This window comes from Equus quagga, unplaced genomic scaffold, assembly GCF_021613505.1.
Source record: "Equus quagga isolate Etosha38 unplaced genomic scaffold, UCLA_HA_Equagga_1.0 111085_RagTag, whole genome shotgun sequence".
In the NCBI taxonomy this organism is placed as follows: Eukaryota; Metazoa; Chordata; class Mammalia; order Perissodactyla; family Equidae; genus Equus; species Equus quagga.
In genome coordinates this window covers 1,436-17,867 of record NW_025795571.1, presented here as the reverse complement: position 1 = coordinate 17,867, position 16,432 = coordinate 1,436, and the positions used below count along the sequence as shown (strand labels likewise).

At 46.2% G+C, this 16,432-nt stretch overlaps 1 long non-coding RNA gene and 1 pseudogene across 1 annotated transcript; one reads left to right on the top strand and one right to left on the bottom strand.

The window, feature by feature from the left end:
- Window positions 1–6: 6 nt before the first annotated feature.
- LOC124232744 (uncharacterized) lies at window positions 7–7,685 on the bottom strand. The gene is made up of 4 exons (XR_006886912.1): window positions 7,619–7,685; window positions 7,111–7,205; window positions 652–789; window positions 7–265 (listed from the first exon to the last, which is right to left on the bottom strand). It is a non-coding gene; the product is annotated as an uncharacterized LOC124232744 (long non-coding RNA).
- A 3,936-nt stretch (window positions 7,686–11,621) lies between these two features.
- Window positions 11,622–14,898, top strand: LOC124232743 (mas-related G-protein coupled receptor member X2-like; annotated as a pseudogene).
- The last annotated feature ends 1,534 nt before the right edge of the window (window positions 14,899–16,432 follow it).

Here is a 16,432-nt window from a genome sequence, read left to right as displayed (position 1 = left end):
TGAGTTCCTGGGGACACAAAGCTCAGTGACACTGTGCCCTGTTTGTGGGGAGAGTTGTGTGGCTCACAGCCTCATCCCCTGAGAGCAGAGGGAGCAGGCAGCTCAGTATTCCTTAGGCAGGCCAGCAGGTCTGAAATGCTCGGGGTCGTTGCCACTCCAGCCCCATTCCCCAGCTCTCTGGTCGGAAGTCAAGTCCTCCAAGTCATAGCTGCTGCTTCCAAAGGAAAGCTTGTGTAAGAGTCCTTGAAGATATTCCCTGGCGTTGCTGGAAGGAAGCGAGAGAGGATATTGTCTCCTGGGTCATTCTAGACAGCTCCACCTCCCAATTCCCTTCTCTCTTTCCACCAAGGAATGGCTTTCAGAGGAGGCTGGAAGAGCCCATGCTCAAGAAGGAGGGGCTAAAACATGCACCTCCTTGGGCAAAGGTCCAGGTCAACTGGTTCTTTCCATGTTCCGCAACAGAGCTCTGCAGAGATCCCTCCCTTTCTCTTTGGGGGTGGGGGAGGCACATCCACACCAGCCCTGCTCTGGCTCTGCTGGCCACCCAGACCTCAGGAGCAGGGGCAATAAGAGCGGGGACCACAGCCCTCCTGACTCTGGAGACAGACAACTCTGCTCCGCTCTCCCTGGCCACCCCAGCACCCCAGTCACCTGATCACTTGAGCGGCTCAGACACCCCCAGGGCCCCTTTGTGCAGCATCATAGTTCCCCCGGGCATAGAAGTATCTGCTTGAATGTTGGTAATTGGCTTGTCTCATGTCCCAGTAGGCTCCCACCAAGTCCCAAGCCCTGGAAAGAGACAAAATAACCAAAATGAAGCTGGTGAGATACCGGAGGAGTGAAGGAATGGAAACTGTCCACTCCTTTCAGATTTTGACTCCTGACAAAGCAGTGAGAGGAGAAGGGGTTCCACATTTTTCCACTACGATGGTGCATAAGACAAATACATCCTTTCCACTGAGGGAGGGCAACTCGGGCTTGAATAAATTCGACATGACAGGCATCAAAGGCACAGAACAAATGCTGAAACCGGCAGTAAGGGATGAGGCGGAGTTGCCTGAGGGAGCTCCACAGGCCCTGTGTAGGCAGACTGCGCTGTAAGGCGTGAGCATCCTGTTCAGGTCTCTGCCTGCTCACTGAGCTCCGGTTTCCTCACCCTTCACTCGGGAGCATCATACCTACCTCCACAGTAGATGAAATGAGCACAGTAGATGAAATGAGTAGATGAAATAGAAAATGAGCGAGGGCCGGCCCCCTGGCAAGTGGTTAAGTTGGCACCCTCCACTTTGGGAGCCCAGGGTTTCGCCAGCTCAGATCCTGGGTGCGGACATGGCACCGCTCATCAAGCCATGCTGAGGCGGCGTCCCACATGCCACAGTAGAAGGGCCCACAAGTAAAATATACAACTGTGTACCAGGGGGCTTTGGGGAGAAGAAGAAGAAGAAAGAAGATTGGCAATAGATGTTAGCTCAAGTGCCAATCTTTGAAAAAATAAATAAATAAAATAAAACATAATAAGGGAACTGCCCAACAATCCCTAGCATGTCAGAGGGCCTGATGTAAGTTAGTTTCCTTTTCCTGTTAGTGAACGGTAGTGGGGACAATGAGATGCCACTATACACCATCAGAACGACAAAAATTTTAAAAACTGATGGTATCAGTTGTGGTGAGGATGTGGTACACCTGAAACTCTTATATTTTGTGGATGGAATTGTAAATTGGTGCCGTTTTGGAAAGCTACTTGGCAGCATCTACTGGAGCTAAACCTCCATCTCCCTTGTTAGCCCACAACCCCTCTCCTGGGTATCTGCCCCCAGCATGAGTGAGTGTGTGTCCACCAGAGAGCATGCACACCAACGTGCACAATGTCACTGCAGTTTCATCCACAACAGCCCACAACTGAAAAGATCCAATTATCCGACAACATAGAGTGAGCAAGTAAATCATGGTACATTTCTACAATGGAATACTGCACACCAATGAAAAAGAGCAAACTGTTGATACATATAAGCAACAACATGGATGAATCTTATAGACACAATGTTGAATGGAAGAATGCCAGATCAAAAGAGCACATTCCACCTAATTTCTCTTATGTGAAGATCAATGTAAATTGGTGCAGCCACTATGGAAAACAGTATGGAGGTGCCTCAAAAAATTAAAAATAGAACTACCTTACGATCCAGCAATTCTGCTTCTGGGTATTTATCCAAAGAAAACAAAAACACTAACTTGAATAGACCTATGCACCCTATGTTCATTGCAGCATTATTTACAATAGCCAAGATATAGACAAACTAAACATCCATCAGTGGATGAATGGATAAAGAAGATGAGGTGTACATATATATATATATATATATACACACACACACATACATATACACAATGGACTATATTCATTCATAAAAAAGAATGAAATCTTGGGGCCTGTCCCGTGGCCGAGTGATTAGGTTCGCACGCTCCGCTTCGGTGGCCCAGGGTTTCACCAGTTCGGATCTTAGGCACGGACATGGCACCACTTATCAAGCCATATCGAGGTGGCGTCCCACATAGCACAACCAGAGGCACTCACAACTAGAATATACAACTATGTACTGGGGGCCTTTGGGGAGAAGAAGGAAAAAAAAAGATTGGCAACAGATGTTAGCTCAGGTGCCAATCTTAAAAAGATAAAATAAACACAATGAAATCTTGCCATTCATGACAACGTGGATGGACCTTGAGGACATTGTGCTAAGTGAAATAAGTCAGACAGAGAAAGGCAAATACTGTATAATCTCACTTATATGGAGAACCTCAAAAAATATCCCAGCTCATAGATACAGAGAACAGATTGGCGGTTGCCAGAGGCAGGAAGTAGTGGGCGGGAGAAATGGGTGAAGGGGGTCAAAAGCACAAACTTTCAGTTATAAAATAGTTAAGTCCTAAGAATGCAATGTACAGCATGGTGACTACAGTTAATAACACTGTATTGCATATTTGAAAGTTGCTAAGAGAGTAAGTCTTAAAAGTCTTCATTACAAGAAAAAAAATTTTTGTAACTATGTGTGGTGATGGATATTAACTAGACTTATTGTGGTGATCATTTCGCAACACATACAAATATTGAATCATTACGCTGTACATGAAACTAATATAATGTTATATGTCAATTATACTTCAATAAAATTTTTGTTAAAGATAATAAGCAGGAAAAACTAATCTATAATCATAGAGGCCAGAATAGGGGTTACCTTTGGTGGGGACATTAACTGGGAGGGGACACGAGCTGTCCTTCTGGGGTGCTGGAAATATGACACATCTTGGTCTGATGGTGGTAGCGTGGGTGTTTACCTATGCAGAAGTTCATCAAGCTGTGCAGTTTACTGTATCTCAGTTTACTGTTATAGCTCAATGAAAAGAGTTTAAAAGACCATTAGTGGAAAAATAGATGCTCAAAACAGATCTAAGTGAGGAAGAGCTGGAGGAAGTGTCTGTCGTGCCTGTGTTGCTCAGTAAATATTTATTGAGACGTGCCGTGGCTCACATGTCAAGGATTTCTTTAAACCTACTCACTTGGAGAAAAGAAAAACCAAGATGGATAGTTTTAATTATTCTTTTTCTTTTATTTTTTTGTGAGAAACATTCACTCTGAGCTAACATCTGTTGCCAATCTTCCTCTTTTTTTGCTTGAGGAAGATTAGCACTGAGCTAATATCTGTGCCAATCTTTCTATATTTTATATGTGGGTTGCCACCACAAAATGACTTCACAAACAGTGTAAGTCTGTGCCCGGGATCCAAGCCAGCTTCGGTGGTCCGAAGCAGGGCATGCAAGACTTAACCACTATGTCACGGGGCCAGCCCCTTAATTATTCTTTGGTTTGTGTGTGTGTGTATGTGTGTGTGTGAGGAAGATTGGCCTTGAGCTAACATCTGTTACCATCTTCCTTTTTTTGCTTGAAGATTAGCCCTGAGCTAAGATCTGTGCCAGTCTTCCTCTATTTTGCACGTAGGACGCCACCACAGCGTGGCTGGACGAGCAGTGCGTAGGTCCGCGCCCAGGATCCCAACCTGCAATTCCCAGGCTGCTGAAGCAGAGCGCGTGAACTTGACCACTGCGCCACGGGGCTGGCCCCACCTTAATTATTATTGATGTGCTTTGTTCTGTGGCATATGTCTCACTAACTTCATGTATTAATTCTTTTGTCTCTGAGTCCGTGAATAGCTGATCTGGGGCTGAGCCTAACAACAGTTCTTTCTCTGATGCTGCCTTGACGTTCATTCCATGTTCTCCAGTTTGATAGGTAAGAGTTTTCTCCAAGTACTTGATAGATTCTATCACTGGGTTGTAGCAACACCTGAGATAGTCATTCTCATTGGTATTGTGTTTAAAATAACCTCAAGCCTTGTTCAAAACGCTGATTCCTAGCCCCACCCCATCTCCAAGATTCTGACTCAGAGGCTAGAAGAGGCTCAGGATTTCGTTTCATACAAAAACTCCCAGCACATTCAAATGCAGGTGCACCACAGCACAAATTCTGAAATTCGCTGACCTAAGGGAGGAGATATTTTTTACTATGTGCAGAAAACTTAGCAGCTAGCACCAAAATTCTTTTTAAGAACTGTATTCAGAGAAATTCATTTAAAAAGAGTAGCGCATGGGGCAGACCCTGTGGCGGAGTAGTTATGTTCGTGCGCTCGCTTCATCCGCCCAGGGTTTTGCCGGTTCAGATGCTGGGCACGGACAGGGCACCGCTCATCAGGTCTTGTTGAGGAGGTGTCCCACAGAGCACAACCAGAGGCACTCACAACCAGAATATACAACTATGTGCTGGGGGCTTTGGAGAGAAAAGAAAAAGAAAAGAAAAGAAAAGAAAAAAGATTGGCCATAGATGTTAGCACAGGTGTCAATCTTTTACAAAAAAAAGAATAGCACAGGAAATTCAAAATATAGAAATATTGAATTTGTCAAATTTCAACAAAAAAATTACAAAACTTTCAATTGCAACATTAATACATCAGTTCCAGTTCTGCATGTAAGGAGTTTGGAAGTCAATACTCCAATTCAGCAACAAGCAAATAGCTGAACAGGTTGAAAATGCACCAATTCTTCTTGACTCTGTAAGAGAGGGGAGGACACAGGGCAGACCACTGCCCCCGAGACAGGAGAGTCAGACGGGCAGACACAGGGATGCCAGTCCTACTGGAGCAGAGACTCAGGAGGCCCCACCAGTGCGGGAACCAGTGCTGAGGGAGGAGAGCCTGAACTGGAATTGATGAATTTCTGGAGGTTCAGTGGGCACAACTCTGAGAGTTAAAAACTCTAGGGGCCCCAGTCACAGGGGGCCCCACATTATTGCGAGATTTACCTTCAGGAGTGCTGCCAGGTTCTCACAAAAAATCCCCTCAGGCTTCCAGCAGGAGGAGGGAAAAGGAGCCATTTGAAGCAAGTCAGAGTCCTCTGTTCTTCTTCCCAAGGGCCGCCCTCAGGGGAAACTGTATTATCAGAGTCTAACTGCCCTGGGCAAGGGAAATACCCAACTCCAGCCCACTCCAGCCATCCTGCCCCACTTGAGGGGGAGGAAAAAACTGAGAAACACTTAACTAGTTCCCAGTCCAGAAGCGTGGGCTCACTGAAAGACTGCGACCCAACCCTAGGACAATAGAACCCCTCCCTCCCCCCACATCTCACCAGCAAGTCACTAAAGGCCCAGTTACAAGAGCTCCTTTTACCCAATACACCACATCCAGCTATCAAGAAAAAATCACAAGGCATACCAAAAGGCAAAACACAGTTTGAAGAGACAGAGCAAACATCAGACCCAAACGTGGCAGGGATATTGGAATTATCAGACTGGGAACTTAAACCAACCATGCTGAATATGCTCAGGGCTCTATGGATAAAGCAGACAGTGCGCAAGAACAGATGGTGACGTAAGCAGAGAGATGGAAATGCTAAGAGAGAACAAATCAATGCTAGACATGAAAAACACTGGAACAGAAGGAGACAATGCCTTTGATGGGGTTAGCAGTAGAATGGATATGGTTGAGAAAAGAATCTTCGAGCAAGAGGATTCAATAGAATCCTCAAAAATCAAAAAGTAGAGAACAGACTGAAAAAAAAAACAAAACAGAACATCCAAGTACTGAGGGACAACTAGAAAAGGGGTGACATATGTGTTTGGAATACCAGAAGGAGAAGACAGAGGAAGGAACAGATGAAATATCTGAAACAATAATGAGTGAGAATTTCTCCACATTAATGTCAGACACCAAGCAGAGATCCAAGAAACTCAGAGAACAGCAAGCTGGATAAACCCAACAACAAGAACAACTAAAACACACCTAGGCATGTACAGAAAATCAAAGATAAAGGAAAAATGCTGAAAGAAGCCAGAGGGAAAAAATACCTTAGCTACAGAGGAACAAAGATGAGAATCACATCTGACTCCTCCTCAGAACCCATGCAAACAAGAAGAGAGTGGAGGGAAATATTTAACATGTTGAGAGAAAAAAACTGCCAACCCCAAATTCTGCACCCTGTGATATCATCCTTCAAAGGTGAAAGAGAAATAAAGACCTTCTCAAACAAAAATCGAAGGAATTTATTGGTAGTAGGCCTGCCTTGCAAGAAATGCTGAAAGTAGTTCTTTAGAGAGAAGGGAAATCATATAGGTCAGAAATTCCCATCTATGTAAAGAAAGGAAGAGCATTACAGAAGGAACAAGGAAGGTAAAGCAAGATTAATAACGACACGTGAAGTTTAAAGTCTTGCAAAAACTGACACTGAAGGTTCCCTCTCTGGGAACACACTGAGTTCACAGTGAGACTCCAAGACTGAGGAATTTGCCACTTGTGAATTCCCACAAGGAGCTCACCCCCAGGGAGTGCTGACCCCTCTGCACACTCCCGGCAAGGACAGGCTGGGCCCGAAGCACCGCTGAAACTCTGGTCTGGAGACTCCATGGAGGGTGCTGAGGCAGACCAGCCTGGAAGGAGAAACACTCCTGCTCTGACCCGTTTGCGGCTTCTCTGAGGAGCACCCACTTCCAGTGGCTATGTGGCCTCTGCTCAGAGTGAATCCTGGGGACAGCTGGATGCGCCCTCCATCCTTCAGGGCTCTTACCTTGGACAGCCTCCTTGAAGAATGAAAACCAGCCTTCACTGCTGACTCCCACGACCAAGGAGCAGAAAACAATGGCAGTGAAAAGCTTCATTGTGCTGAAGTGAAAGACACAGAGGGCCGGAGAATCACAACCAAGGTAGACACATGTTTTGGGATTCTGAATTTCAAAGACAGCCTAGTTCCCAATTTCCATTTGTTTTTATTAGGATCATTACTGTAGGAAAGATCGAAATGGGTTTTAGGATGAAGCATAAACCCTTAATTCTCAGCCCAGATCTCTAAAGAAAATAAGAAGTTCCCAAAGTTTTACCGGTTTGTGGCCAATTTGTCACTCAATAAAGCAGATTAGAGTCGATCAATAAGCATTTCCTGAGGTCCTACTCTGTCCAGCATTGACCTCATAATGGGTAGAAAACACAACTTCTCCCCAGTCAGAATTTACCAAAAAGTGAGAAAAAGATCTCGAAGGAGAAAAACAAGAGAATTACTCCCCAGAAGAAAGCCTCACCTGTGGCCGTTTCTCCAGCTGAAATTCAGTCGCTGGTGTCTCTCCTGGCTTTGGCATTAGTGGGAAGAGAAGTCTTAAGTCCAACAATGTGCCTTGGTAAAGTCCATCTTGCTCAATTCTTCTGTGTAAATAAAAAATTAGCATATTGAATAAAACTATTTTCCTTATCCTCAAGTAGTTTCTTTCAAGTGGAGTCATTCAAGGCATTTGTTTTCTGGCAGATTTTCCTAATTGCCACATTTGCTCTCTTTTTAGTTTCCTACATTACAGGAGAAACTTGCATTTGCAAAATCAGCCGTGAGAGGACAGGGCCCTTTCTCCACTTCCTCCGCTGTGTGTTTTTCCAGTCTCACCCCTGTTTGGAAAAGGATCTTCCCAAAAAATTACACATGGATTTCATGCTCTAAGAGGGGATCCATATTATTAGCAAAGGGGATGTTAGCTTCTCTCTTGGGGCTTCTCTCTAAGGCATGTGAGGACACAGGACAAGCAAGACTTGTCAGCTTGACCAGCCATGGAATGAAGTAATGATTCTGGGAGAACCAAAGAAGGCAGGCAATTAAAGCAGGGTCTTCTAGGCAGCAGATCTCATATTGATAAAAACTGTGTATGCATGTGTATATGCAAACATGCATCGTTCTGCACTCTCTTTTTGTAACTTAACGTATCTTGAAGGTCCTTCCATATCATGTTTGTGGCTCTTTTTATACATTGTATGGATGGACCGTAATTTATACAGTATTGGTGGCCATTTGGCTTTTACCAGTCTTTCGTTAATGCAAATAATCCCACATTTGTTAACCTTGTACATATGTATACAAATATATCCCTAAGATAAATTCCTAAACGAGGAATTAAAGTGCAAAAAAGTATGATACTTTATATATGTTTATATAAGTTGCAAACTGCCTTCCCTGGGGGCTCTATCAATCTTCACTCCCCCAGAAAAGTGTGAGCATCTGTCCCACATGATCTCCCACTGGGATACTGACAACTTTTTGGTCTTCGAAATTTTGGCAGGTAAATTATAACTCGGTGTAATTTACTTTGCCTTTCTCTTATTATGAGTTCGGTTTCACATCTTCTCTCGTGTTTAAGAGCTATTTGTATTTTTTTAGGAAATGTGAACTCATATCTTGCATTTTAATTTAATTTAATTTTCTTATTGCTTTGTTGCATTTTCTAATTTAACATTTTGTAAGAACTTCTGCATATAGGAAAAATTAGAACTTTATCTGTGAGTTACAAATATTTTTCCAGCTTTTAATTTATCTTTCGATTAGGGTGTCTCATTTTGTTCTCAAAATTTCTTTATGTTCTTGTGGAAATTTTGTGCTAAATTTAGAAAGGATTTCCCTGCTTTGACTTACAAAAGCATTTTCCCATGGTTTCTCCAGGAATAATTATACCTTCATTATTTATTTTTAAATATGTAGTATATTTAGAATTTGCCCTAATATCATACATGAAGTACCTTTTCCAGTTTATTTTTTTAAGATGGCCACCCAGTTGTCCAGTTCCATTCACGGAATAGTCCCTGTTTACCTGCTAGTTTGATGCTCAGCTTTTATCATGAACTGAGTCAGCGGACGCATTTGTGTCAGTGGGTCAGCATGTGCGAGTCAGGGCTACGCTGCTGCGCTTACGGAGGCTGTATTCAATGTATGAAATGCCTTCACTGCGCTTCTTTTTCAGAAGAAGGAGTTGGGTTTTTTCCTATGATTTCTTCTATGTTTTTATTTTTGTATTCGGAAACACGATTGATTTTTTCTGCAATAATCTGTGGCTCAGCCAGCGATCCTAACTCTCCCCTTGCCTGTGGCGGTGTTTCAGTTGATGTCCGGGGTGTCCGGGAGTCCCGTCCCACACCTGCCCTTCTCTCTCCCAGCCGCTCTGCTTAGTCCTCCAGGCCGCTCTTTCTCTGCAACCACATTGATGAGACTGGCAAGGACTCCACGCTGCAGGTCCAAAGGTCGGTTTCTCAACCACTGGCAGCATTTGACACTACTGAGCAATAGCTCTGTCATTTGGGATTCTGGAACACCACACTCTCCTAGTTTTCCTCTTTCCACAGCAGCTGTTGCTTCTCAGTCTGTTTTGCTGAATCAGCTCCTCCTCCGGACTTCTAATGGATGGAGACCCCTCTGCTGAGCCTTCACCTCTTCTCTTCTCAGTTCCATTCGCATCCTGAGGGAGCTCGGCCAGGCCTTCGAGCACGGGCTCCACAGGGCCATGGTCTTGTCTGAGATGCTGTTCACACCACACCCTATTGCCTGAAACAGTGTCTGGGACACAATTAGTAATTATTAAATATTTGCTGAATGAAGGCATGGAAAAACTTTTCTGAATGTTAAATAGTTCCTGATTCAAATGTCATGTATAAAAATGACAAGTAGATCGATATGGCTATAGCATGAGACACATGAGCTGAAGTCGTAAAACATAAGACTGAAAATATTAGATATACAGACCAACTGAAAATAAGTAAATCGCAAATATTGTGAAGTGGAGGGAGGCAGAAGATATGTTACATGAGCTGAATTCCTTGCATTTTATAAGGGGAGCCCATTGATGCAGTTGTTAATGCTGATAAATTAAAATATAGAAATATAAGCTTACTATTTTGAGCTAATAATAAAAGAAATGATAATGGGAAGTATAATCAGGGGTGGCCTCTGGAGAACGGGAGTCATGGAGACTGCCACTTTGTATATGTTTCTCTATCATTTGGAAAGAAGTTCCAGATGTGAATGCATTATGTTAGCATAAAGAAAACAAGCAAAAAAAATCAGGTCAGGTCATGGCGAACTTTCAATCACCCTATGATAGGCTTTTCTTTAGTTACGAAGCCTCACAATGCAAGCTCACATTGCTTGACATTGCTACCCAGGTCCCCAGTTGTCAACCGTATGCTCCAGAACAGTGATTACTTGCTAGGAGGTGGACCAGATGGGGTGGGATGGGCGAGGCTGGTGTGTGGGCGGAAGTGGGGCAAATGCTGGGAAACATCTTGGTGAGGGGTCACGTCTCAAACAGCCCTGGCCTCTGAATTGCCCACCGGGTCTACACGGGAAATTGCAAGTTCTGTCCAGTGTCTTGATAAGCCTTGCTTGGTCACCGCCCCTCACTCCAGCTCCTGTAGGCATCTCCCGATTTAGAGGACAGGGAAGTGTCCTCTGGCATCACTCGATCACAGAAAGGCTCTCGCTCTCCACTCCGGCCAGAAGAATGGAAGAAGGGTCAGGATATATAGCAAGAACTGCCCTATTTCCAAGGCCAGTGATGGTGTTTGCTCTAAGTTCCCGTCCCCTCTTTCTACTTTGGGGTGCTACCTGCAGGGGGTCATGGTGTGTCCTTCAGGAAAAGGCAGGAGACTGAAGCTCCCCATTAGCACCTTTGGTGATGGCAGCTCCGACTGTGGTCGATCCGAATGGGGTCAGCCAGAACCTTTCTCCCTTCTGATTCATCACCTCATATTCTCCCCTTCATTGAACCGTTCAAATCTGCAGGCATGGAGAGGATGCCGCCTCTTACAGGAATTTAGGGAGCAAGGGAACATGCTGGCATTGCTTCCCGGAGACGAACTGCTGTTAACCCAGGTTTCATTGTTTCACTGGCTTTTCAAAGTTCTTTTCTCTTGTGAATCTGGCAGAGTCCCAGGAGGAAACAGCCCAAACTGGGATGAGTGAGGAGTGTTTCATGAGGGGACCGAGTATTTGCAAAGCTGGGCAGGATTAAGGAAAAGTGACAAAGCATGGTGAAGCAGCCTAAGGCAAGCAGAAGTGAAGCACTGTCCACCCCCAGGCTTGAAGGGACCAGGGAAGGAGCAGCTACTCAGAGAGTATGTGACATGAGAATGGATATTAGGGGCAGTCTCTGCGTTTGCTGATTATCTCTCGCATTCTGTGTTCACATGAAGATTTTTCGGGGGCTCCTCAGAAATGATGAACGCTGCAGCCGAGAACGGTGGGAAATCCTTGGACAGGGCTCCAGGAGACCAGAGATGGTATTGGATCTGCTCTTCACGGTGACATCTCAGGAAAATCCCTCCGACTCCTTAGGCCTCAGCTTCTTCTGTGTTAAGTGAGGATATCACAATAGACGGTCCCTAAGGAGCGTGCAAGATGCTGGGGATACAGTAGTGACCAACAACAGGTGTGACTGGGTCCTCATGGAGCTTCCAATTTGATAAGGAATACAAATACACCCCACCCTAGTAACATATTTATAAATGGTCAGGTGTGTGAGTGGAGATAGCAGAGGTTCTGGTTTTCCTCCTACAGCCTTTTCTGGCCAATCTGGGCTGTGGGGTCTTGTCTCTCTAACAGAGCGCACGATGGATGATTCTGTCTTTGTTTCCTCTCTGTGCCCCGCAGGAGGACGCATCCTCTTCCCACTTGGAGGTCTTCTGCCTGTGTGAGTCCTCTGGATTCTGGAGACTTTGTGAGGCAGGAAAGGGCTCCTGGATTCTGCTGTCTGCCCCTAAACACCTTCTACTCACCTCTCCTTTTTCGCTATTTGACTGGCTTCTCTTGCCCTCTCTGGGTTTCTGGAGTTTGCTTGTGTTACATGATTTTTTAATCCATAATTTTGACGGCCATCTTGGATTCGACTTGGGAATTCCTTCTCTGCTTTTCTCCCGTCCACGTGTAATTGACACTACAGTGTGGCAGGTGTGCAGGTCTGGTCAGAAGTGTAGACGCTGAGGGAGCCCTGCTGGGTTCAGATCCACGCTGTATGAGACTAGGAGCAAACCGCTCACCTTTCCTGTACTCCAATTCCATGCTCTGTAAACTGGGGATAATACCAGTTCTCACCTCACAGGGCTCTTGAGGGGATTGAAGGAGGCAATACGGGATAAGCCGTCAAGTGGCCGCAGTTACTGCCCCAGCCTGAGCTCCTCATCTCCCTCCAGCTGAATTCTGCATGAGCATCTCCCTTCACACTCCAAGCCCTGCACTTTTTCCACTTCCCCGCACAGATCCCTCTCACACTGAAACTTAGCTCAGCGGCGCAAACTCTACTGGAGATCTCCTGGGAGGGAGAACGGAGCGGGTTTGCACTGCACACGCCACAGCAGCCCACGTAACAGCCCCCAGAGACATTCCTGAACCTCAAGCAGCTCTTCTCAGTGGCCCTCGGCCCTCACCCTCGCTTACTCTTCCTCCCTTGTATTCCGCTCAGCCCCAAACCTGCCTCCAACTTGTGCACCAAAACGATTCTAGGTGCTCAGCAAAGCTGTGTTGCATCCTCGCTTCAAAGGCACATCAGGACCAGCTTAAGTAATTTGGGCACACGTGAGGAATTCTTCTAAACACACACAGAGCTCTCCAAGGAAAGAGTCACCATGAGTGAAATTTTCCTCATCCATTACACACATGTGTTCTAGTGTCTTTAATTGTGTTTTCATTTTTTTTGTATTTAACCCAAATCTTTCACTTTGTTAGCCTCCTCATTCATGGAATAAGTATTTATTGAGGACACACTGTGTGCCGCATACAGATCTAGGCACTGGGGATGTATATAAAAAGTGCTGCTGTGTCCGTAGAGCTCACACACTGAGCCATTTCCAGCCCACCTTGCCTGGCCATCCTCACACCTGTCCTAGCAAGAGGTCACATTCCCCTCATGTCCCTAAAGCATGATCTTCTTTCTCCTCGGTGGCTGGGTCACTCTTAGTGATGAGGGTGGGCTGTGGGCATCTCTGTGTCTTCCTGAATTCCTGCACCTGTTAGGAAATTTTTGGCCCAGAACAGAAGGAATGCTTGGGCCCATAGCCCTCTCCTGGTCTCTCAGATCCTATCCCAGACTTTTCTCTTCCTTCTTCAGGAAATTCTGGGGACGTGACATAACCTCTGGACAGTCAGTGGTGTGGCGGTGGAGTATGATTGGACTACAGAACATCCGCATGTCAGTAGAGGGTCCGTGGTGCAGCAGAGAAAGCCCAGGATTTTAGAGTCAGAGAGAACTGGATTTTGATCCAGGTTCCAGGTCTCCAAGGCTATGCGGCCTTTGGTAAGGATCTTAATCTCCGCAAGCCTCCATTTCCATCCTGTGACATGGGGACAGCAATTCCCACGTCACAGGGTGGCCGTGAGAGTCAGTGATCATACAGCAGGTGCTCACATCTTGTTTCGGTTTCCAGTGGAGGGTTTCTGAGCACACATCTAACCATCTCAGCCTGGGGGACTGAATTCACACCAGTGAATGGACGTGACCAGGCCCCACCTCAAACTTTTAACATGGAGACCCTCATCCGGGCCTTGCTGATAGTCGTCATCACCCTGGTCGGGCTGCCCAGAAACACGGTTGTCATCTAGCTCCTGGGCTTCCACATGCGGAGGTCTGCCTTCTCTATCTACGTTGCAACCTGGCTGCAGTCAGCTTCCTCTTCCACTGTTGCCAGATTACACGTTCCCTGGAGGAACTCATCACCTCCTTCCATTCCATCTCCATCTCTTTCCCTAGCTTTTTCACCACTGTGGTGAACTTTGCCCACATCGCAGACCTGAGCCTTCTCAGCATCATTAGCACCGAGCACTGCCTGTCCACCCTGTGCCCCATCTGGTACCTCTGCCACCATGGCAGACACATATCAAGTGTCATGTGTGCCCTGCTCTGGGCCCTGTCCCTGCTGCTGAATGTTCTGGAAGGAAACTACTGTGGCTTCCTGTCTAGGGATTGTGACCATGTTTGGTATTAGGTATTTGATTTCATCTCTGCTTATTTTCCTTTTTTTTTTGGTGAGGAAGGTTTTCCCTGAGCTGACATCTGTGCTGATCTTCTTCTTCTATTTTGCATGTGGGACTCCACCACAGCCTGGCTTAATGAGCAGTGTGTAGATCTGCATCCAGGATCCAAACCTGCAAACCCCGGGCCACCAAAGCAGAGCATATGAACTTAACCACTACGCCACCTGGCTGGCCCCTTTGCTTATTTTCTTACTGGTGCTTCTCTCTGGGTCCAGCCCGGCCCTGCTGCTCAGGATCCTCTGTAGCTCCCGGCAGATGCAGCTGACCAGGCTCTGCATGGTCATCCTGCTCACAGTGCTGGTCTTCCTCCTCTGCGGCCTGCCCTTTGGCTTCAATGGTTTCTGCTGGATTCAGAAGGACTCCAACATGTTCTCAAGTTATCTTGGAAGGACTGGGGTGAACCTGCCTGGCATTAAGAGCAGTGCCAACCCCAGCATCTCCTCTTTTGTTGGTTCCTTTAGGCATCAGAGGCTGCAGCGGCAGACCCTCAGGCTGGTTCTCCAGGGAGCTTTGGAGGACACGACTGAGGTGAAGAGAAGTGGAGGAAGCTTTCCTCAGGAACCCAGGGTGATGTCGGGAAGCAGTTTCATGAGGTGATTCTGGATCAAGCAGGGTTCAGTCAGAAGTAGGACTTATAGAAGATTCTATACATAATTGTGAATGGTTTGACCCTACACCACTGTTGTGGGTGCTGGTCGAGTTGTCTCTGTAATGCTGTTGTCTGTTTGTCTGATACCAGAGCTTGATGTCTGCAGGGAAAACTCGAACCCAGGAGCATGAGCTAAAACCCGTGAGAACCAGCCAGAACTCTTGACAATCTCTCTCAGTGCATGCACTTTTGATGATGCAGGAGTTCTGTGGGAGAAGTTGGCTCCCTTCCTCATGGAGCTAAACACACCCCTGGTGCAGGAGTCAGAGAAGCTGAAGGAGGATCCAAAGGAAGGTGGAGCAGCTGCAGCTGCCTCACGCCGCAGAGAAGCCACAATGTGCACGAACATCCTGGTGTCCTTGCACCAGCCTTCCACACGTGAAAACAGTATCTCTCCTGCACGTTTCCAACCACCAAATCTCGTGTAAAATGTAACTTGATGCCCCCCCCCAACCAGAAACGTTAAAGGAAGGGAATTCTGGGGAATGTAGTTCAGTCTAGCCAAGTCAACACTTTCATACCCATGACAGTCTACCCCTTGTCAGCTTGGCACCTGTAACCACCTCCCCAAACCACAGTTCATTGCAAATAAAGACAACAGCGAAGGCACCTTCTCCCTAACATGATACACCTACCCCACATACTCATGAAACATACCGTCGTTTCCCCCAAGGGGACACGAAGTCTCCTTTTCAGCTCTGGGTGATGCTTATTTGTCTTCTAGTGGGTCACTCTCCCCTTTTGAAATTCTGTAACTTAAACACTGAGTCACACAGTTAACTACTGTTAGTACCCATTCTGTACGATGGTAAGGGATTAGGAGAAGAGAAGAAAAGAATATTTGGGCAACGTATATACAAGCACATTCACAGCACAGAACTACTCATACCCGTTACATCCTTGGCAGTTGGTCACACGGCTGTTGCTGGTATTTACACCTACCTTCTTCCACCGCCGATTCCACCTCACCCTCACCTCAGCTAGTTGTGGTTCCTTGCCTGTAGGGGTGACCCAAACTTTCATTCCTCAGCAGTCTGGGCCGTTGCCGGCCCCTACTGCTCTGCTCTGGGGTCACAGAGATGTGGCTTTGAGTACTAACCTGCCCATCGGTATGGACAACTTTCTTGAGATAATAATCCTCCTCATGAGCATTGAGTGGGACAGTGCCTGTTAAACACACACTGAGCGCAGCCTCTCCAGGGCTGCCTTCCTCAGGGGCCTTCACCCCGTGCCCGTGGAGCTTTGTTAACTCTGGGCTCCGGGACCGTTCCCACTCTTGAACAATCCCACTTCAGCAGAGACTGCAAGCAGTGCAGGTAATGTCTAAATTTGTTTGATCGCTGCACTTCATAGGGACCAAAAGGATGTATTAAATGTTTTTGACAACTCTCTTCCTAGATGTCCTACAATTTC